Source organism: Terrapene carolina, unplaced genomic scaffold (genome assembly GCF_002925995.2).
Source record: "Terrapene carolina triunguis isolate 2854851 unplaced genomic scaffold, T_m_triunguis-2.0 Scaffold112, whole genome shotgun sequence".
Classification (NCBI taxonomy): domain Eukaryota; kingdom Metazoa; phylum Chordata; order Testudines; family Emydidae; genus Terrapene; species Terrapene triunguis.
In genome coordinates, this window is record NW_020664463.1 from 11,549,103 (window position 1) to 11,573,983 (window position 24,881).

General features: G+C 41.2%; 1 protein-coding gene across 3 annotated transcripts in view; it reads right to left on the reverse strand.

Moving 5' to 3' along the window:
• Positions 1–24,881, reverse strand: part of SHISAL1 (shisa like 1) — a 160,816-nt gene that overhangs the window by 111,568 nt on the left and 24,367 nt on the right. For 2 of the 3 annotated variants that reach the window (XM_024213639.3, XM_024213615.3), the window contains exon 1: positions 4,253–4,368. The exons of the other annotated variant lie outside the window; for it this stretch is intronic. The gene's annotated coding sequence lies outside the window, so the exon portion shown is untranslated. Of the gene's footprint in view, positions 1–4,252; positions 4,369–24,881 lie in introns of those variants that run through there. 3 annotated transcript variants of the gene reach the window in all.

Below are 24,881 nucleotides of genomic sequence, written 5' to 3' on the forward strand. Positions count from 1 at the left end.
ACTGTAAAATAATATAGGTTTTATGTATATTCTCTCACTGACTTCTTTAGCAAAGGTGATTCTTTTACAAGTAAAAAAAAAGTTTTTGGTGCAAACTCTACCACGGTTGTGAAAATTAAGATGAAATATAGTTCCTCATCATCGGTACTAAAAAAGATTATGTAGTTAGAATTTAACTATGTTTTGCTGAGCATGTGCAATATTGAATAGAATCTAGCTCATTTTTCTCTACTTGTATTAGCTCTGCAGCATTAAATAGTAAGAAAACTTGGGTGAAAGGGGGTAAATAGTTAAGTAAAGAACCATGATTCAGTAATGCATAGGGAGCAAATATGCTGAGTAAGAAGGTGCCATGTGTATTTTTTTTTCTCTTTTTCTACAAAATGATTCAGGGCATTGCTATAAAGTCATTTCACTAGGGCCAGTAATGCTGATATGGTCATAACGTCTCAAGAAACGATTTAAGTCAGGTGTCTTGTTGCTAAATTGTTGGAGATAATGAAATTCAAAATCAAGGTAATGGGCCTTGATTCAGCAAAACACTTAAGCACATGCTTAACTTTAAGCATAAAAGTCCCATAGAAGTCAGTAGACTATTCATGTGCTTAAAGTTAAGCATGTGCTTAAGTACTTCCACGAATCAATGCCAGAGTCCAGCCTTCCAGGGTATCTTCAGCATTTGAAAGGCAGAAGGAGTTTATTTTATTCCTGCTGTAGGTTACTGACTTAAAAGGAAAAGTGTCAGTAGAAAAGAAAAGAAAAGAAAAGAAATGAAAAGAAAAGAAATCATACTTCTGACTGAACATTGTTTTCCTATTATTGTTACCAGTAGCATCTAAAATGAATAACTGAAATAAATTAGAGACAAAACAATATTTTGTTGTTTGTCCCGTCCCCCGTCCCCCCCCCCGTGTTAACTGGGCATTGTGCAATACTTTCTATATGTTCAGTTCCACTGTTTCCCCTGTAGAATCTGTTAGTTTCCCTTCTTGATCCTGCTAGTTCTTTCACAAAGCAACCAGGGAGGGGGAAAAAAACCTTTTAAAATAATAGAAAGTGATTGTTGGGGGGGGGGCCCACAAAAATTGGTAGGAGGCATGTCCCAATATAATACCTGAAACTACTTGTAACTTTTTTTAAATTGACTATATTTCAAGTTGATTCACAGATTCCAAGACCAGAAAGGACCACTGTGATCATCCAGTCTCACTTCCTGTATAACACAGGCCATTGAATTTCCCCAAAATAATTCCTAGAGCATATATTTTAGAAAAAGATCTTGATTTAAAAATTTAATCTAATCTTGATTTAAAAATTGCCAGTGATGAAGAATCTACCATGACCCTTGTTCCAATGGTTAATTACCCTCACTGTTAAACAGTTACACTTATTTCTAGCCTGAATTTGTCTACCAGCTATTGGACAGTGTTTTACCTTTCTTTGTTAGATTGAAGACCTCATTATCAAATATTTATTCCCCATGTAGGTTCTTATAGATTGTAATCAAGTTACCACTTAACCATCTCTCTGTTAAAATAAACACAGTGTCCCTTTAATTTTTTTCAAGTAAAGTGCTTGAGTCTTTCCTAGATTATTCATGACAGTACAGCAGACAATCCAAAGTATTGTTCTAGTTTATAACATTGTGTCTGTTTTACTATTGTGTTTTTGGCCAATTGTCTATTATTTCTTATACTCTATAATATAAAAAATGTTCCTATAAACAAAAGAACAACTACTGAAGAGTCCACATTTTTAATTTAATTTGATTTGATAGAAAACCAACCATCAGTAATTAGAGAGACACAGTGGAATAGTTTAAAAGTTTAAAATGTACTGAGCTAGAGCCTCAGCTGATGTACATCATCGGAGTTCCATTGACTTCCTTGACGAGACACCAATTTAACTAGTTGACATCTGGTGCAATTGTGATTTATTTTTAAAAAAATAGATGAAGGTTAGAAAGGGATTAGTTTAGATTATGTCTATGTCTGCTCGTTTTCTGTGATGATATATGCTATCTTTACCAATTGTACAAAAGAGATGTAATGTACTGAAGTTTTCTAAAATAAATATTAATTAATATTTTACATTTCAACCATCTTTTGACCAATTATATCAAATCATTTCACAAAGATTAGCATCATTGTTCTCCGTTTTATAGGTGGTGATACTGAGGTACAAAGAGGTTCAGTGACTTGTCCAAGGTCATACAGTGAGTCAACAGCAAGGTCACACAATGAGTGGTGCCTGATTCCCAGCTTTCTGCTCTTAACAACTGAACTACAGGATTTATAAGATGAAAACACTGAAAGGACAGGTCATGGGATCATAGCACTCCTAAATACATGGCAAAACAAAATGACAAACTTATGAAGTATGAACAGTCCTCAAAAGTATTTTGAACCAATATATTTTTAAAAACATCAGGACACCCTGCAGTATGTTTGCTTCTTACACATCTCTCTCCCCTCCCAAAATATACCACTCACTGTGAAGCGGGGGGGGGGCAAAGAAGGGGTACTTTTTGTTTTTTTCTAACTGGGATAACAATTGGATCCCCACAGCCTTCCATTTCTCTTCGGAAACATAGGAATCCAAATTGGACAGAAAGATAGCCTGAAGAATCTTACTGTCATGGAAACAAGTCATCATTAATGAGCTTTCTAATAAGTGATTAACACCTGAATGCCATACATAATTATTGATTGGGAATCCAAATGTACACAGAGCAACCGCAGTGCCAGAAGTCTGGATAATGAGCAAACAAACAAGTTATCTCACAGTTTCTTCTTTCCATCACTTTACTGAGCAGTGCTATTTACATGCAATACGGGCTTCCTTTCACATCAGAAGCCACAGAAAGTTTCCTAATTCGGAGCTGACAAACTGCTATGTGGAAAAAGAGCTTCTCACACTACTGCTGAATTGCTCCTCTTCCCCCATCGACCTTATTCCACCCAATAGTTACATTTCCCAGGAGTCAAGATGACTCTCTCACCTACCTCAGAGGTTTGTGGTGAGGCTGCCATGAATCAGGACAGGGAGCTTGCTTCTTGTTAGCAGGGAGTTAGAAGACATTAACAAAACTCCATCCCCCCATATAACTAACCTAACACATTTTCACGCCAGAGCCACTTTTCGCAACACTTGTTTGCTGAACCAAAGAAGAAAACAAGTCAGTGGCTGCCAGAGAGACCAAGCCTGTCCCAATGCGAAAGCAGCTCTGTGCCACTGGCACTGCCAAGGTAAAACTCGCACTGGAAGAGACAGCCAGAGGTGCTGCAGGGAGATGCCTGACAGCCACATGACTTCTCCGGACGGAGGGGAGGGGATGGTACCTTTCAGTGCAAGAGAGACACGCTGGTGCACAGGAGCCATCGCCACCAAACTCAATCTCCTTCCCTAGCTCTCCTCTGCCCTCCTCCACACCTCCATGACAGATTTGGTGCGTGGCCACCTCGCCCTGGCTTCCCGTGTCCCAAGCGCCCAGACGCTGCCTGCAAACTTCACTGGCGCTACAGCGGGCTCCAAACGCATCCCTACAAGCTCCCGAGCAAACCCCAAGGTGCAGCCTGCGCCGCCAGCCCGGGGAGCCTCGCCTCCTGTTGCGCCTCTTGGCTAGAGCCACCGTGATCCCCGCCTCGCCTCTAACCCTGGCCCGTTCCCAGGTGGCTAACCTGATCTTTTCGATGCCCAGCCGGAGCCATAGGAGGGTTTGTGCTGGCTGGAGGACCGGCCTTTTGGGGAGTTATTCCGCAGGGCTGTGCTCAGGACGGGCGGGAGTGTTTAATCCACCAGGCTGAGTTTTAGGGAGCAGCCCACACGGAGGGGGTTAGCGCCGGAGGGCACGGTGCATGCTGCACTGGATTGCTCTGAGGAGTCAGCGCAGGGATGGGGCTAGATCTGGGAGGGGGAGGGCTAAGCGATTTGAGTTACTTTTGGGGGTCCCTGCTGGGACGAGGTATAGGGGAGTACTGCACGCAGGGCTGGGGGGCATTAGGGAGTACTGCACATATGGGGTACTGGGGGCCCTGCGGGGATGGGGAAGAGGAGAGAACTGCACACAGGGATGGGGCATTAGGGAGTATTGAATACAGGAGAGGGGCATAGGGGAGTACTGCACACACGGGGCACCGGGCACGGCCCAGCTGGGGCGAGGTTTATACCCCAGCGCCCGGCTGGGGGTGGAAGTGGGAGCCCTGCCTGGCTAGGGCGAGCCCTGGCGCGCTGCACCGACACGGGCACTCACCTAAGCAGAGCCGGGCAGATTCCTCCGGGGAAGAGCCAGCCAGCCAGCGGCGCTGGGATCCTCTCGAGCCCGGCGGCGGCTCCCCGAAGGAGGACTCCAGCCGGGCGGCTCACAGAGCGGATCCCATCTCCCCCTCCTGCCTTGGGACCCACCAGCAGGCGGGGAAAGGCAGCTCTGGCTGCCGCTGGCGGGCGGGCGGGGAAGGGAGGAAGAGAGGGGAGCGCCGCCGCGCCGGGCTGCCTCTCCCCTCGGACCCGGCCTCGCTGCCCTGCCCAGGCGCTCCGCAGACTTCACTGGCCCCTCCGGGTAATTCCGCCGCCGCCAGTGGCTCCCGGCGCAGGGGGGCGGGCCAGGGGAGCCGCGGGTCAGGGGCAGGAGCCTGCAACCAGCCAGGTTTCCCGTGCGCTTCCCCCGGTTTTCTCAAGGCAGCAGCGCGCCCTGAAGGCTGGGGCGAGTTCCGCTGGCACCCGAAAAGCCACGAGCCCAGCAGCCCCAGGTAACTCACTGCTGCCCGAGCACACCAGGGCGAGAGCTTGGGTTACTCCACATTTACCGCTCGGTTCCCTGGCCAGCAAGTCCTAGGCTGCAGGGAGACACTCCCCCCCCCGCCCCAGCCCCTTTCTCCAGGCTGTTCTTCGGTGCAACTGCATCTGCTGCTTTACAAAAAAGAAATGTCCCTACGAGCCTGATACTTACTTCAAACAATTCCTACAGGATGTGGTGATTTGCTTGTCATTCTTCATCATAAAGGCTCTGTGTTAAAGGCTGTGTCATAAAAGTTAATTACACTGAGGAGGGAAATCATATGAAACATGCCAAAATAAAAGGAGGCGGGGGGAAGAGTTCAGCGTCTATTATGATGCAAAGTTTTGATCCGGATTTAACAGAGTAATATACTCTGCTTTTAGCATAATAACTATTATCCAAATAATGATCAGTTGATAATGCGGAATAATCTTGTCACAACATCGCTTAGAACGCGTGTCATTTCCCCCCTTCTACAGTCGCGCTCCCTATTTATTACGATGGTTTTTCAGTGTACTTCCAGTTTAAGAGCCTTATTTGATAAATGGCATTTTGGGGGTTATGCACATTCTAGAGCATTTAGTAACCCTGTGAGAAGCAATCCTCTTTTGAGGATGTTTCAAGTCTTGCTAAATCTCCAGGCTTTACATTTTTGAACATCGTTACTGATTTAAGGATATTTATCACATACATTTTTATTTTCAAGATTAAGGTTTTAAGGTTTAATACATCTATTGGCATCAGCAAGGAATTTATTTACTTCAGATTTTTTTAAAAAACATCTAGTTTACAGCTCTAAGGAAAATATTTATTTATCAAGACAAAGCCACACATGATCCAGTTTAGTTTGAATGAATTGTACACAGCTAGATCCTAGCGCATTGCTCGTCAATAAAGCGATTCAGTTAAAAATAAATACTATCTGTGAGAGTTGTGCCCTATCTATCTTCATGCATATATCTAGAGAGATACGCCTTGGTTGGAACAAAATTAATTGCTAATGAAGACATGGTTACTATGGTAAGCGTGTGTTTGTGTATGGTACAACCAAGCCTCAATTAGTGTTGAAACTGAGCACAGCAAGTGCAAATACTATTTGCTACGAGGATGTGTTAAGACACTTGAATAGCATCTCCTAGGAACAGTGACGCAAGTAGTAGTGTCTGGTACCACTGCTGGCAATTAGTAGCTTTTGCTTAGTAACAATACAATAGTTTGATTCCTGCATCTTACTACAAATTAAAATAGCTAAGGTTAGACAGGTCTAAAGTACTCTTACTTAATTTCCCAGAGTTTAAATAGGCTCTGGGGCAAAAAAGCATCTTGCAAGAGGTAAAAGTCTGATTTTTAATGATGTGTTTCCACAGACACATACACACAAAACCACTGACGATTTCATTGTTCCTAATTTAAATGTGTATTTAAGCAGACCTACATAGGTAATCTCGGTATCTAGTCTGAAATAGGATACTCCTATTTCTCTGAAAGAGAAAAGCAAATGCTTTGTAAAAGCAACATCATCATGGGGTGATTCTCTCTCTCTCTCTCTCTCTCACACACACATACACACAAGAATAGGGCAGTATTAATAGGGAAGAAGCAGTGCAGTGATTTATGAGCTGTTTTCTCAATTGCTCTTGCTCCCTTCTTCAAGCACTCCCACCCCAATCACATTGTGATCTGAAAAGCATTCAGAAGAGACTGACCTCAGTGCAAGGCAGCCTTAAATCTACCCAAAGGTCTCTGCATGTAATTTAAATTCTTAATAATACCTCTATCTCTTCTACCTTTTACTATGTAAACTGTGCTCCTGCAAAACAGGAATAGACACTGTTGTGAAAGTGATGACTCATGCTAGCCAGATGTATATTATTTATTGTTTGGGAATGGAGCTACATTTAAATTAGGCTGCTTAATAATACACTTTTGTATGTTCAAAACTGCTTCAGTTCAATTATAATATAGAGGAAATTAAGTACCATTTTGTAATCCCAATTTCTCTCTTTGCAATATTTTACCTAACTCTTGTGTGTGACAGTATGGCTTCCTAGCTTTCAACTCCACTATTTGAATATAGCACATTCCAGCTGGTGAAATACACTTCATTTATAATATGCACAGGCATTGGACATGGAAAGGAGTAATTACAAATGTATTTAGCAAATCGGATAAAAATACAAACAGTGAGTTCTATATTTTAGATCAGCATGTCTAGTCAGAAATTTAAAAGCTACAGCAGACAGTTTGAATTACTAATTTTTTAGGATTTTAAAAAGAGATCAAGGTGTTGTGCCATCCTGCCCCTATTCTACATAACAGGGTCTTTCATTACATGATCACATGCAATGAGACAATATTATACTCTTGGGGACAATTCTTTTACAAACATGAGTTAAAACTGCAGGATGGTGGGTGGGTAAATGTTAATATTCCATACACTTATTGTGGCAGATTTTCAGATTATACACAAAAATTGGCATATTAGTCTATCAATTTAGTATTACATAATGATTCTGTACGTTCACTGATTCCCCAAACTTCTAAACCCAAAGAACAAAATACTGACTAAAAAAAACCGAATAGCTGAAGGGAAAGCAGCAATGAGCTATTCCATTCTGTATTTTTTCCATTTTGTTTTGTCAGTAGGCATACACAGGCATCCTTGATGTAGGTTCTCCCTTGACAACCTATATCCAATGAAGAGGAATGTGTCAAGGAAACTCTCACCAGCCTGAGTCAAAGATTCAGGAGTAATGCCAGGTGTCTCGTAGTGAAGCAATAAGGCTTAAACCACTCATTTATTCTGTTATTGTTCTTTCAGTTAAGCCAAGACCCCTCACTCATCCATCCGGTTGTTGCAACTGACCAATATGGATCAGAGGGGGAGCTAGAGCAGCTAGTTTCCTCCAGGCAGCACAAGATGACAGAGGCCTGAATCCACAAAGGGACATAGACAACTTGAAAATCACAGGAACACCAATACGATTCACAAAGCCTGAATTAGGTGCCCAGACTCTCTATACATTGCATAGGGGGAGAGAAACACCTAAGAATTCAATCCACAAAAGCCAGAATGCTAGGCAGGGGGCTGTCTAAACTAGCCAATAGGAGATGCTGATGAGAGGGGTATGTCCTAAGTCCTGCCCTTCTCACAGTGTGGGCACTTAACTCTGGGCAGCTGGAAGGCTCCTGTCTCTGCTAGTAATCCACAGCCAGGAACCCCTCTCCTGGGGTCAGATGGCTTAGGTGCCTAAGTCATTTCTTGTGAGAATAAGTTAGGCACCTGCCTCACGCCACACAAAACGGGGGGGGAGGAGTGCCCCACCTTATAACATTTAGCCCAGTTATTAGGCCTGGGTTAAATTCCCCTTCTGTCTGATGGGGAGAAAGGATTTGAACAAGAAACTACCACTTCTCAGGGGGTGCTCTAACCACTGGGCTATGGGATATTCTGATATGGTCAGGCTTTTAGCATATCCAACACCAAGATATATTTGTTGCAAATAGACTTCCTAGCTAATGTTAATGATTGCTACAGCTGTTTTACTTTTTACATCTCAAGGCCCAGATAAGTCTTGTGCATGAAGTATGCATAAAGTTAAACTTGTGTGCAAGTCTTCTTAGGGTTGGGCCCAAATCTCTGAGATTTTCATTACTAAAGATTTTAGTTTACCAATGTCAACAATTTGATGAAGTTTCTTCTTTGGAACTTTTGCAGTTTATATAATGCATAATTGTATTAACACTATTAATTTATTCTTAGTGTTACAATGTAACATGGATAATATTAATAATGTATTATTAGTATTTGCATTCCTATTATCACTCAGGTATAGAATGCCAGATTCTTTTTTTGTTTTGGTAGATCTCTCTCTCCTAAATATTTTAAATTGTTTTTGGTGGACTAATATAGTATCTTGTTGCAGTCAAATGCTCACTCTTTCCACACAGTACATGGAAAAGGGATACTATTGCAATAGCGTTTCAGCCATCTGTCGTAACTCATCTTTAATTATTATCAAGGGGATCTTTGTAGACTTTTTTTGGTAGGGAATTTGCATTCTGACCAGGTATATCCAAGACACCAGACCCTACCAGATGAGCAGCGTTGATATCTGCAGTGAATTAAAAGTCAGACAGCTGACTCTGGGGCTGGTCTACACTGGGAACTTACATCAGCATAGCTACTTCTCTCAGGGGTGTGGATTTTTCAAAAAATTTACACTCCTAAAAGAGGTAGCTATGCTGACCTAACCCCTGGGATAGACAGCACTAGGTCAACAGAAAAATTCTTCCATTGACTTAGCTACCACCTCTCGGGGAGGTGGATTACATCGCTGGAGGTAGTGTCTACACAAGTGCTACAGCGCTGCAGCTGTGCCACTATAGCATTTTAAGTGTAGACATGGAGAGGTACAAGCTCAGGTGGTTTGGATATAGTTACCGCATGGCTCAGAAAGATTGCCTAAGAAGGTTTTCAAAACCAAATGTCAAGGAAATGGCTCAGGGACGGGACTTACAGTTGTTGGCCAGGCTACATATATCATTTGTAAGAAGAAATGGAAGTAATATCTAAACGGTGGCCCAGAACCAAGCACTGGCACACACTTCTGCAGACATTGGTGGAGCCATCACTCCACTACTCTGCTACAGTGAAACTATTCTGTTGATTGAATTAATTTGTGTTTCCATCCCAAGGGGTTAAAAATTGAAATGTAATAAGTTTGAAAACTCTTTTAATGTAAGCACATATGTATATTCACAAAGGTATCTATATATTCACACACGCACCGCTTCCATTTTCAAGAATGTTTGAGCTAATTAATTAGCAAGTCATTAAGGGCCAAACCATTAGACTGGTTTATACAGTAGCCCCTTACAACAGTATAAAATGGTGGAGCACCAAGGAGACCTAAACTCACAATGCTATTGGGATGAAGCTATCACCATTTGCTCAGCTATTAAGGAGTGCAGCTCATTTACACCTGGACCCACTGAGCATCCTACCATGGTTTCAGGATGCTCTTTCTTTCCATGCTGTGCCCATGCATGTCAGATTGGAGCACCCCCATGGTACTCACACACTCCACCAGGCTGCCATTCAGAAGATGAGAGAGGCAGAAGGGTAACCATTTTTAAGGAAGCAAACAAAATATACTGGTTATTCCTTTGTAGGAAAGAGTGGGCTTGGCTATAACACTTAACATTTACAACCTGTTAAAATTTATCGTATAAATATCATATGATAGGCTCTTTATCACTTAGTGACTAAATACAATCAATACTAAGCCACTTTCTGGCCTTTCAGACACCCTCCTCCCCAGATGCCTGGTAGAAAAGATGGGCCCCTTTGTTGTGTGGGTAAAGTTAATCTATCTGGGCTGTGGTGGACCCATGTGAGGGAAGAGAGTCTGAGAGTCAAGAGGCATGTCACAGGCCTCAGTACCATGACAGCTGAAATGGAGCTGCCACAAAGAGTCAACTAAAATCTCTGTTTGGGCTACATTAAGAGTAAAGATACCCTGAAATGGTTCCCCATGACAGTCTGTCAAACACCCGGGGAGAACCCAGCCTTTGGAACCACATGCTCTGTGTCTCCTCAGCCTCTCCAGCTCAATGGAGGGCCCCCGCTCCTACATGGGGAGAAGTCACAAACTCTCCTGGCCTCATCAATACCAAGTAATCTTGCCTGAGGAGAGGTTGGCTCTACAGAATCCAGGCAGACCTCTGCGGTCAGAGACCCTAGCCAGATCACACAGCTGTGACAGGCTCTGTGCCAGAGATGTAGCAAGAGCCAAAATTTGGCCCTACATGTGAAATGCTTAAGAACAAAAATATAATTAAAATGAGATGCAGAAGATATTACATGTGTAAGGAATGGGAGAAAGACTTTAATGTGAAGCAAGAAAATGCGAGCAAATACAGTGAAGGTCCAATACACTGAAAAATTAAATAGAGTAGTCTGTATTTCCTGTCTAAATGTCAATTTACGTAATTAGACAATGAGGTCACTAAAAATTTACCCTGTAGTTTCAATTAGTTAAGGTATTCTTCACTTTCTGTTCTAAACTGTTGTGAGGAGTCCTGCATTGTTAAACAGTTGCTACATTTCAGTTCAGAGGTGGCTATACTTCAGTGATGGGTCAAATCATTACAGATGATGTATCTTGTAAAATATATAAGGTTTTCAGATCCTTATGGATGGAAAGAGCTAGATATATGTAAAATTACTACTAAAATTTACTGGGAAATAATAAACTGGAATGGGGAGGATACCTAATTGGGACTATTTTCTTGTGGTTAGACCGTGAATCTAGGAATTAGTTCTTTTTCCAGATCTTCCCTCTGTATGACCTTGGGAAATCTGCTGAACTTGTTTGTTTCAGTTCACCCATCTGTAACATGGGTGTAATAATATGTCTTCCAGATGTGCTGTGAGACATATTATTTGAAAAGCATTCTGAGATCTCCAAATGCAAGGTACTATAGAAAGGCAACGTATTTTAATTACATTATTGTATCTTGTATATTACAGGCCAGATCCTGGCTCACACTACATTCCCATTGTGCTGCTCCAGAGGTGCAAAGAGAACAGAAAGCTGCCCTAATGAGGCATAAAGGGCTTCCCTGGAATGGGGATTCCTGGCTGCTGTATATGTCTTCTTCCACAGGGAGGGGGTAGAAGGTATTCAAGGGTTCATCTAGGAGTGGGAAGGGCCATGGGTGGATGAAGTGCACTCTGGGGATTCCCAGCTGGTGCAATGGCCCCTAGCGGGTCATTACAAACCAGTGGAATTTAAAGAATCCCTGCTCGGTGCTGAACCTTACAACCGGCGTTGGGCTCCCCTATCCCATTCAGAGTTCTACCACAGCTGAGGATCTGGCCCAATATTCTTAGGGGGAGAATATGGTCTTCTGTTAGTAAGTAAAGGTTTTATTTTGATGGCTGCTCCAGATGAGATTTTCCTTAATCTGCTGTGCAATTCATTCAAATAATCTCTTTGTAGGCACATCACATTAATCCCTGCTATTGTGTGCATGGGGGATGGGGGAGAGAGAGAGAGAGCGAGAGAGAGAGAGAAAAACCCGAAAAAGCAAGAGTGTCAAATACATTGATCCATGGAAAAGGTTGGATGTGACTCTTTCTGCAATAATAAAGATTTATGTTGTTTAATTTTTAACATTTCGTTGGAAATTCCCTGCAGTTGATTTAAATGAGAAACATGCAGCATAACAAACTGTAGTGCTGTGTCAGCTAAGGGATTTCTCTGATGTATGGTAATAAACTGCAAAAAGCTAGGTCAAGAGATTTTTAAACATCATCTGAACCCATAGATTGAAGCATATTCTGTAGTCACTTATGTTTTCCTTTATATTTAGTCTCCATGGAATCTGTCAGCACAGAGCAGATACACAAAATACATTATAAAATCATGTAAATAGATTTTTTCTATAATATTCTACAGTCAAAGATTTTCTCCTCCCATCCTTGTGCTAGGGATTTGCATACAATAACTAACTCCCATTACTATTAGTGGGAGTACTTGTATAAATCCCCTGTGCCTTGATGAGAAATTAGACCCAGAGCAGTGTGCCATCCTCTTGCTTAATTTTGTATTGGTGAACTGGAGGAGACTCTTGGCAACTTGCTAAAGTTCTACACCAGATAGAAAGGGAAATCACGGATGGGAATTAAAGAGAGGAAAGTGTTGTAAATGTAGGTATGGAAAGAAAACCCAATGAGGAGGTAACTGGGGGTGATAGCTTAGTTGTTTAAGCATGTTTGAAGTACTTGGCCTTTCTGGATCAATAGGTTCAAACTCAACCACTTCTTCTCTTTGGGCTAGACAGTTCTGTTGGCTTTGCTGTATGAGGGTGTTATGGATGAGATCTTTATCAATTGAGATCCCTGTCTGTTCAACTTGGACATAGTAAGATCTCATGGTGCCCTATGCTAGAAGGGTGGTTGCATTTCACTGATGCTTTATGAATAGGGGTGGGTTCCTTTGGGATGAAATGTATTAAAAGAATATGATATGTAATAACTAATATTATTTAAATTTCTCCCTCTTCACCATGAAAATAGAGAGCCAATCTACATGCTGTTTCATTGAGAAGATCTAGATCTGAATGCTGCATTCTGTTTCCTTCATGGAGTAAGATCTCCACATTATCCTTGAATTAACAATGAATGTAATATTGATTATATAATGTAAGATTGTCTCACACAGCAAGGGCTGACTTGTTCACCATATCCAATATTTCCCCAATAAAGACCATCCCCACTGTACTGTGGTACTGGGGTTTTCCCAGAGGAAATCTCTGGCTAACGGGGTTCTGAGAACCACATTCCCACCATGAAGTTGTGGAAGAGAGTTTGGAAATACGTTACTGCATAAGGGGAAATCAACCTGTCACCTCTTGTGCTTCCTGGGGAGGTGTTGACAAATATGCTGCTGCCACCTTTAATGCCATGTATTTGAATGCAATGGGCAACTGGAACCATATTGGGGACATTGGAAAAGTTCTTTATAAGCAAAATATTCATATTGCTGCTATACAACAAACAGTTTTCTGACAAAGTTTATCTATTACAGGCATTGACTGCTTGAGAAAGGAATGCAGTGGAAGAGCTGGTGATGGTCTGATGTTTATTGTCAGGGAGACACTCAGATATGAAAAAGATATGGAAATGTATTAGATGAATGAGCATACTGAATTAGACGGTATCACTGTCAAGTTCAGGGGTGAGAAGTTAAGAGCTGTCAATGTCTATCATCCTGATGAGAGCCCAACTGATAAAGAGAATCTTGTGATAGCATTACGATACTGTAGCCGAATCTATGGAGATTTTAATGCTTAAAGTTAAGTTTGATGGAACAGAACAATCGATGTGAATGAAACATTGCTAGGGACCATCCCTGACAATGATTTAGTTGTCCTGAATGCTGGCACTATGATTTATACATTAAGATTATATAGCACACAGTCAACATTAGATGCAACTTTGGTGAGCAGTAGCATGTCCATGAGCTGCACATGGAATGTATTGGAGGTGTTGGAAGTGATCTTTGCCCTGTACTCACCTGTTGAATAGGAAGATAATGAGCTCTCAATTGATAAACAGGAGGTGGAACTTTCATAAGGTTGACTGGTTCTATTGCACAGACAGACTTGAGAATATTATTTATCAAACACCTATGAAATATAACAGAGGACTATCTCAAGGTTTTTGAATCTGCTGTGCAGAAATTGGCAAAAAAGAGCATCCCAAAGGCAAGAGGAAGAAATGGGTTGCACTTTGGAAGGATACTGGCATAAAAAGTCTTATGAAGGAATGGAATCAGGTTTGATTGGAGGCTGAAAAGAACTCTGGAGATGAATAGGCCAGCCAACAACGCAGCAGTCTCAAAGGAGGTCACTGTGGAAAATAACAATGTAGATTAAGTTATTGGGAAGAGAATTATGAAAGGCTGGATCCTCAGAGAGGAAAAGATTTATGGATGATACTAAAGTGAATTGAAAATAAACTAAGGCTTACATTTTTGTAAAGAAATATATCAATCTCCTGAAAAGTGGAGGTGTAGCGGCATTAGATGACAAAAAATCTCTGAATATTCTGGTTGAACTTTATGCCAAGACTATCAGGCTCAAGTATAATGATGAGGACAAAACCATTGCAAAATGCACACGATGGAGTATTAAGGAGGAAAGACAAAGAGAATTTTAAAATCTGCACATAGATCTAAATGAGTACTTTGGCTTTATTCAGTGTTTTTGTAGCCATGTTGGTCCCAGGATATTAGAGAGACAAGGAAATACTGAAATATGTGCTAATGACTTATGCTAAACAACCTGTTCCACCTTATATTTATCTGTTACTCTCTGAGTACGTTTCTCAGACCTGAAAAAGAGTTCTGTGTAAGTTTGAAAGATTGTCTCTTTCACTAACAGAAGCTGGCCCAATAAAAGATATCATCTCATCCATCGTGTCTCCCTACTTTGGGTGTGGAAAGATCTTTGTCATACATGAATTAGAAGATGAAATAGAGAAGCTCAAACCAAGCAGATCCCCTAGACTGAACCTCATCTCTGGTTGTATAATAAAGCACTTTGGGAAGAAGGCTAAAGCCAGATTACTGGACATCATAAACAAATTGTGGATAAAAGAGAAGGTACTTAATAGGTGGAAGTTAGAAGTTATTGTTTCTCTTCTTAAGACTAGCAAAAACCTCTCTTTTCTGGGTAACTATCAGCCTGCCAGTTACCTTTGCACAATAATGGAAAGAATGGTACAAGCAAGGCTTCTACAGTAGCTTTTAAAAGAGGTGAAGAGAGAACCTACCCAAAATGGCACACAAGTCCTCGCACTCCATTATGGACCTATTGGTGTCCTTCTGTCAGCCCATTCTCCACAGATTCCAACAGAAGCTACCACAGTCATCAGTAAGAATCTTTTTTTGGATGTCAGTGTGGCATTTGATTGAGGTTGACATGATAAGCTCTTAGTGAAACGCAGTGAGGTGGGAATCTGTGTAAGATGTATCTTTAGATAAAAGACTCCATATGATACAGGACAATAACACTAAGACTAAATGGTACTTTTTCCAAAAACAAGGCCTCTTAGGGTGGGAGTTCCTGAGGATTCAATTTTAAGTCCTCTACTTTTCCTGCTGTACTTCTCTGGACTGCCAGGTGGCTTTAAATTATCAGTATACATGTATGCAGACGATATTGCACTTCACATCACAGGTCGTGAAATAGCTTTATTGGTGGATGAATTGAATGAGTACTTGGAAATTGTAACTACATGGGCAAATTAACAAATTCCAGCTGAATCCAGCAAAAATAAAGTCCATCTATTTTACCATAAATCAAAGGCATTTCAACTACAGTTTGAAATTGACACTGAATCGAGAAGATGATGTTGTTGAGAGGAACACAGTATATTCTGGAATGACCTTGGGAACAGAATTCAGATTTGGACCACAAGTCAGGAAGATGACAGCCAACATAAAGAAGAAATTGAATCTTGTATGATGTTCTGCCAGTACCAAAGGGGGTTCACATGTTAGGACACAGAAAACAACATACTGCCCGATAGCTTGTCCAATATTTGAATATGCCTTACTTGTCTGGTCACAAACTCTTCTTCCTTCCCACTTCCCAGGGTTGGCACCTTTTATAACCTTCTTCCAAAACTAAAGATCGTACACCTGGGTGTTATGTAAATTGATCTCTCTAAGCTCCACTGATATTCAGTCCATGTACTGAGTCTTTGGCCTCCTCCTTGGTTGTCTTCCATCCATGATCATTGCAAGGGCCATTCTATCAATATAACTCTTGGGTCTCTGCTAGACATGTCCATACCAACATAGCCTAGGCTCCCTCAACTTTTCTTCAATTGGGGTAACCTCCATTAGGCCCCTTGCAACCTCACTTTGTTTCCTATCATGGATTGTCGAACCATTTGATCATCTCAACATCTTCATTTCCGTAGTGGAGAACATACTGTTTTCTTTTCTTGTGGTTGACCAAGTGTCTGTTCCATACATTAGGATGGATAGAATTGCAGTTTTATACTCTCTGCCTTTTAACTTTATTGGCATCTTTTTATCACAGAGAATTGAGGTCAGCTCCCGCCATGTGCACCAAGGAGATTTTGTACGATGCTCGGCATCACTCAGGAGGGCACCATTGTCAGCAACCATTGATCCTAGATATTTAAATTGTTTCACTCATCTAAGATTTCTGCCTGTAATATCCTTTATGGTGAGTCCTCCCCACCCTCCGTTATCTAAACCTTAGTCTTACCAACATTCACTTTAACTCCTGCCTGCTGAAAACCGTGTTGCCACTGTTCAAAGTTGGTTTGCAGTCTCACAATCTTCTGCACATATCATTAAGTCATCCTCAAACAGCCAACTCCAAAGTGGCTCCTTTTGTGTAACCTCAATCATCACATCCACAACAATCACAAACCAAAAAGGGCTCAGTGCTGACCCCTGATGCAGGCCAACGTCTACTGGAAATTCTCTGCTGTAGCCCCAACTGGTTTTGATTATGGTAGTGTTTCCATCACACATATCCTAGGTAAGAGAGACATAAGCTTCTGGCACACCTCTCTGTCACAAACCCCACCAACCTAAATCTCTTGGTACATGACCGTAAGCCTTTTCCAAGTCCATAAAGGCCATACTGAGTTGCCATCCCTTTTCTCTGAACTTCTCCATGAGGATTCCTAGGACAAATATGGCATCCGTCATGCTCGTTCCCAGCATAAATCCACACCAACCTGTCCAAATTCCAACTGTTCCACACAGATGCTTTTCAAGAACCTTCTCCCATATTTTCAAAGCATGTGACGTCGTTGAGCAATAATTAGCACACGGTGTAATATCTCCTTTAGGTTTAAAAATGGGCACTACAAAGCTTTTACACCATTCATCATGCATTCTTAATAATATCATTGAACAGGCTCATAAAATACTCGAATGCTTAGAGTACCCTTCCTTCTCAATTTACTTCAGCACATCCATTGGTACTTCATCAGGCCCAGGTGCTTTCTTCCTTTTCATTTTCCTAAGTGCCTCTGCAACCTCTTCCTCCTGTATGAAATCTATCACACCCAGGTTCAGCTTCCATGTTCTTAGTTCCTTCCTTGGGTTCTCCTCATTCATCAAGCCTTCAAAAAGATCACTCCAGACTGTTGGTTTATTTACCATTCATTTGCATTATACCATGTTCATTTCTAATATAAGCAAACTTGTTAATACCCCTTGATTTAGTGAGTCTGCAGACGGTCTTTTCTCCCTCATATCCACCTAGTTTGTTATATAGCTCATCACAGGCCAATTTTTTAGCGGTTGAAATACTTTTTTTTGTCCTCTGTATATGCCATCTTATCACTGGCCTGTCATTTTTTAAAGGTTACCTTTTTCTTGTCAACATTCTTTAACTTGAGGATTCTATCACCAAGTCTCCCTTTGTATCCTTTTTGGCACTGGTTTCAGCATTCCTACGACTTCATGTGCTGTTTCCAGCAATGTTAACTATAGTTTGTACCAGTTATCCTCCACTCATCCCTGTGTGTAGTCAGGAAGTTTATGCATTACATCTTGTTTAAACATCTTTCCATTCACATCTTTACATTTCCACCACTTAGATGTTTCCAGTGCCCAGGGGTTCAGACGTTTGAGGTCTCTGCATTTCTGAAGTTCATAAGAAATAGTCTGTGCTGGCTCACAGTGCACCTGCCATGCATTACCTACAATTGATTATTTGTGACCTATTGCTTTGTCTTATTAACAAGAAATCAATTTTGGACTCATTTTCTTGACTGGCATAAGTTATGAGGTGGCTTTCCCTCTTCTGAAAGTGTGTGTTTGCAAGCACTACATTCAGTGCCAAACAGGTCTGTAGGATCGTATTCAATCAGAGTTTCTGATTCCAATACTGTGCCTTCCATGGACTGTTTCATATTCAGCCTTTGCAGTTCCAATGTGTGCATTTAGAGCTTCACCGATAATTATTTTCTTATTAACATAAGAATGGTCAGACCAATGGTCCATCTAGTCTAGTATCCTGTCTTCTGACAGTGGCCAGTGCCGGATGCTTCAGAGGGAATGAACAGAATAGAACAATTATCGAGTGATCATATCCCATTGAGCAGTATGTTTCCAATAAGGCACAGCAATTAACTGAAAAACTCCTCTTTTACCTTTCAACCCACTCCTTACTGTGTCTGGTCACATAGTGCTCCTAGTAATCTTGCTAGGATCATCACTGTGCAGTCATCTGCAGTTCACCTGATAACTGGAGCTATAAGATCCACTCCAATAGCAATTTGTGAACACAAGTCTGATGTTCAACCTCTTGAGAATCATAGAAGAGAACAGCTAATTCATTTTGGAAATTGTCTTTGTTCCCTACATGAATGTCATCACCGCTCAGTAACTGGAAAACAAAATCAAGGCTGAAATGATCATCTTGTGTTGGAGGGTGTGTAAAGTCTACTGAATAAACTCAAGAACTTGATGATGTTAGGAGGTAGTGTGTCTCAAGAAGTTTGTATGTCCAATAATTCATCCACATTAACCTATTTGCGTTAGTGTCTCCCCCTTTAGCAATTTTGCTCAAAGGAACACACAGACTTGGCCACAGTAAGGAAGATTGTAGAAAAAGCCACCCAAACACAACAGTATCAGTCACAAGGCAAACAGATTCTTGTCTACACTGATGATGCGTTAGACAAATCCATCAAGAATGGTGGTCGTGGTGTAGTATCTCCATTAGGCCACTGGATGGAGACAAGAAAGAGCACTAGTTCAGAAGATATCAACTCAAACTTTATGGCCAAACTGAAAGCGATTCTCACTGCACTGCAAGAAATAAACAGAGCAGGAACAGAAGCAGATATTTGTTGACTCACAGGTGGCGATCCTCAGTTGTTTTTGAAAAAAATAGAACACTATTAACAATTCATAAGGAGGCTCAGAGGATTGGGAAAAGAGGGAATAAATTGACTTTTCAATGGATTCCATCACATGTTGTATACAGGAGTGAGGTAGCTGATGACCTGGCCAAAATTGGAAGATTGAAACTCAGATTGGAATGACAACAGTTGAAGATACTGATGCCTTATCAGGGGAAATATTAGCTGAAATAAATAGTCAATAGATGAAAGATCCTCTGATTGATGTCAAAGCATCTTGAAAAATAATATCCACTATTATGAGATTGCACATGGGGCACACTGCAGGAATGAAAATCAACAGAGACGGGACCAAGATATATTCACTTTGCGAGATGTGTTGGGTTTTAACACCTGCCCATGCTTTTGAATGTAATATTGTAAGGAAAGTAAAGTTTTTCAATTTGGATGCCTTGGATCAAACCCTTATAAAGAATCCTATATAAATTGCCAAATTCATTCTCAAACTTCATGACCTGATAAGATTATCTCAGGACAAGACAACAACCCCCCCATCTCCATTCTAAGAACACATCAGATTTTTCTGAAAAGCAGGTCAGATGAAGAGATATCAGAATTGGAAATGGGGAAGGAGACAGAAGAAGTATGGACCAGAATCAGTAGGTACGCAGGCTTCAGGGTTGGCGCAGAATAGAAGAAAGAAAGGGAGGTTTCAGAACCTCGGAGAGAATAGCGTGAGAAGAAAAAAGAGAATTTGCAGAGGTATAGAGAGAATGAAGGAGTGAGGAAGAAAAATGTCTGGGGTGTTGTTCAGGAAAAAATGTCAGGACCAAAGTGGCAAGAGGAGAGGAGAAGTTTAAAGCCAGGGACTGAAGGAATCTGCACAAAGAGTGGGAAGATTTAGGGATCTACTGGAACCAGAATCACAGAGGGAGACTGTGAACTCTTTGGGGAAAAGAGCATACAGCATGTAGCACAGTGAGGCCCGGATCACTGCTTCATGTCCCCAGATGCCACTCGACCACAAATAAAGAATAAATCACAGAAACTGAAAAATAACAGAGATGGATTTGCAGGGGGAGAGAGTGAAATAGAGACTGGAATTGGCCAGGGAGAGAGGTAGTAGCAGATTCAGGCAGATATTTAGACTAGAGCTGTGGGAACAATTTATTCAATTTATTCAATATAACCTTTTTTTCTACTGGTGAATTAGCCATGATGAGATTTGGATTATTCAAAATTATTAAACGTTTATTAATAAAGGGTTTATTACTCACCAGCCACTCATGGCGACTATTGATATCACTACTTGCTATTTATGCAGCCTGATAAACTGCTCGTGGTGACCGTTACTAGGAGTATGTGGTATTGACGCAGTAATTTTGGCTACTCAAGTCACATGATCATGTTTTTGTCCCCTATGCCACAGAGCTTTCAAGATGGCCATGCAAACACATCCTGAGTGCTCATGCAAACACAAATTCATGACACTCTCTTGATGTAAATGTAAATAAAAAGGAGTCACAAACACTGTCAGAACCAATTCATATTTTTAAGACGAATGATCACAAATACTCCCCACCTCTCCATCCAAAATACTTGTCCAACTTTAGAAAGGACCAGAATCGGGTAGGAAAGGCATTGCAGAGCATTAAACAAGATCATATAATATCCTTTCAATTTCTCATCCCCAGTTTTAAACAAATCCAATTTTTGCAGCCTCTTTACAAACATATTTTCAGACTACTACTGTAGGCATTCACAAGAATAATGTTTAATCAGTTATTGTTACTGCTTTAATTATAATAGCAATATTCTCCTAAATGAGTTGTGTATATCAGGCACTATCTATATCTCTTTCATAAGATTTCCACCTCCTGTTTATCTGCAATACTTTTAAGAATTTCATAAACACAATTTCTACTGATTCTGTCCTCCTCTGCTAAGGAAACATTTTGCTGTATTTCTACTGCATTCAAAGCCAGCATGACCTCCTTCAGAGCATTTATTTGCCTGTCCACCAGCCCAGTCAGAGAAGCGAGCAGGAACATGCAGTGCTCTGGGAATAGTGTTTATGTGTTAACTTCTGCGGCAGAACAGTAGGAGAATTCACACATTATTTCGTGGTCATTCTGTGTTGCTGAAACTTGCCCAGAGTATGAGCAGATTTGGTGGAGCTGCTGTAGCCTATCATAATTTGCATCAGCCAATGGGGATTTAGGAAGATTTTTTATGAGTACATTCAAATAGTGAGCAAGATGTGCTACATGGGTACCGACACTCTTTACAGTATTGGCTCAGTTATCAGAAACCATATCCAACTGCCATAGTCCTTGGAGCATGTGCATTTACTTACAGCCTTATTTAGGCAAAAGTCCCACTAAAGTCAATGGGAATTTGCCTGAGTTCAGACTTCATGATCAAGCCCTTAGATCTGAAGACAGATCCTGTTGAAAACCCTTGCTCATGTGAGTATCCCATTGAAATTAATGAAGTGCATTGTTCAAGGTCACACATGAAGTCTGGGGCAGAGCCAGGAAACTAACCCAAACCACAGAGTCATAGTCCAATTCTTTAACTAAAAGACCAGTCCCTTCTGCCTCCTTGTTACAAAGTTCAGAAACACTTAGAAAACACCACTATGCTGAGAAGTAGTGGGAAAATGATATCCATTGGAAAAATAACCCCCAGGAAATCTGTTGTTCAGGAATTTGTCCATACACCACTACTGAGATGTAAAGTTCTGCTCTTGGACAATAACACTTACCTGTCTCATTATGAGGTATTATTAAAGGGAGACACTCAGATTAAAAATAAATAAATAAATAAAATAATGGCTTAGATTGTCAGGAGTGCAGAACCTCTGCTTACTGCACCTCAGAGTGGTGAGAAATAAAGGTGGTGTTGCATTACCTTTTCACCTCCCCTGATACATAGTTTAGAGCAGCCTAGGGACTGCTCTAAACTATATGCAGCTGCCTAGTTCTAACAATGTCCCAAGGTGCTCTCTACCAGCCAGCGATCCTGTAGTGTACTATGCTCTGGTCATGTCCAAGTCCCCTTTTCACCTTCAGCACATCCCCTATTTTGGGGGTAGCCAGGAGCAGGTGATGCTCCTTTGCAAGGGGAATCCAGGTAGTCGTTTAAACCAGCTTTCCACATATTTTTATGTTGCCAGACTAGCACAAGGGAAAATGGGGAAAGGGTCAGGATCTGGCCCCATGTATTTATAAAATAAATGAGTTTCCTTACCCAGGTAGCAAACACCACCTTAGTTCATTAAACCAGAACACATTTTAGAAATCTAATTTACTTTTCCCTGTATATGTTCTTTGATTACCTTGTGTGCTTCTCTCCATTTGGAATGAAAATAGAATACTTAGTTTCCAGTCACTTTCAATTTCAGGTTCTCCTGCACTTGCATACCTATGCAATGCTTGACTTGCAAATACTGCAGGGAAATGTTTGTTAAAATATCTGTTTCCACTGGATTTTTTTTTAAAATCAGAAATATTTCTGTTGGTTTTAGATAATGTTTAAAGTTTTAGAAACTTATTTTTACAAAACCTTAATTTGGGGCTAGATTTGATGGGACATTGCTCCTTTAATATTTGTGATCCTCAGATGAAAGTGCTTTGAGATCCTCAGATGAAAGGCACTATGTAAATGCAGAGGATTGTTATTAATTTATAATATTCCTCACTTTATTTTTAAGATCATACATATTTGATATAGTTAGAGTGGGAAAATGTCTGTAATGGAATGCAATAACATTACTTCGCACACTTGTGCATGCTATGAAAGCCTTATTTTTCTTCAGTGAAAAATGTTGTCTTTCAATTCTGCTAATAGGCTCATTTTCCAGCTCTCCTAATATGCTGCTTTAGTTATTTAGCCTCTGGTGTGCATGTGTGTGAGCGCACACGTATGTGGCATAGGAACGGATACAGTAAATTTACTTTCTCTGTAAAGTGCCTTCTTAAAGATTGAGTCCTTTGCTATCAGAGGTTGACAGTTTGATTTCTTTGCAACAATAAAGAATATAAATGACATTTGTATAGTGAATTTCATCTAAAGACTTCAAAGTATTTACATTCATTACATGCTACCCTACCCTTCTGAGGTACTATTCATTGTTGAATTTTACAGAAGGACATTATTGGTTTTATCACCATAGTATGGATGGCAGGAGCTGGAAACCCCAATCAAGATCAGGGACCCAGAGTGCTACACCCAGTGTAAACAAAAGGCAATCCCACCCCAAAGAATTTATGAACTAATTTAAGACAAGACGCAATGAGCAGGTGCAGTAAACATTCGGAAGGAATGGGGAAGGAGGATGAAGGAAACAATAATAAAAATGTGAATATACAAAAGTTAATATGTGATTAACTAGGTAGTTTTAGAGTGATTCTATTAAACAAATTCTAAAATAAAAAACAAATAAAATAACCCACCAGCAATCTGCCTGGTCTAGGCGTAAACTTAGGCAAAGTGACTTATTGAAAACTACACAGCAAATCAATGGTAGAACTGGAGAAAGAACCCAATCATAAGTAGAGCTGGTCAAAAATGTTCAAATTTCTAATTTGTTTGGCTTTTTTGACCACCTTATAGGAGTGATTGAAATGTTTTGAATGTTTCTGCATTTTCCGAACAGCTCTAGTTCTAAACTAACTGTTACCCACCATCTTACCATATCTTCAATTATGAGACAAGGCTGGGGGAATCAGAGAGAAGATAAAATACATCCCCATTAGCCAGGGCAGTGGTAACTTTTTTGAAAACGAGTAAAGGCCAGATTCTGCCCTCATTACTTCTGTGCAGCCCCACTGAAGTTGCTGAAGTCTATGGAGTTACTGAGGTATGAATGAGGGCAGAATGCAGGGCTGTGATCATCATTGCACATGAAAATTACAGAAGTCGTCCCACGAGGATCAGCTTTCCACTCAATGCTGTGAACAGCACCTCAACACAGCCAAGGGCGTGTCTATCACAGGGTGTGACTGGAATTCATGTAGATGTACCCAAGCTGGCTATAATCTAGCTAGGGTCCCAGAGCATGGAAGCCATGGCAGTGCAGGCTTCAGCGCGGGCTGTACAAGCCCTCCTGGAACCATGGGTAATTACTCCGGTGGCTGGCTTGTGCTGAAGCCCATGTCACCATGGCTTCACTGCTCCAGGACCTGAGCTAGCTAGATTAAATCTAGCTTGGGTGTGTCTACACACATTCTTATCACACCCCATGATTGCTGTATAGTCATACCCCTAGATTCACACCTCAGTGTAACTATTTCTTCTGGAGTCTGAATATGCTATGGAGCACATTGTAGGGAAATGCATCTTGAGGTGTCACAAGAGGTTTATGATGCACTTCAGTCATTAGGGTCTGACTCTGATCTCATGCTGGTTAAGGCACTGAAGTTACACCTGGGATAAGCAAGATTTATATCTTGCCCTTAGTCATTCTGCTGACTAAGTTACCGCGCAATAAAGAAGCCCCGGACGCACTAGCTCACTACCCATCCACACTGGCAAGGCACATAGAGCGCTCTGAATCCGCGGCTACAGCGCTGCTGGTACTCCACCTTGGCGAATGGAATAACGTTTGCTGCGCCCCCGCTGGAGCGCCACGGCGCCAGTGTGAACGAGTTGTTGCATTACTGCGCT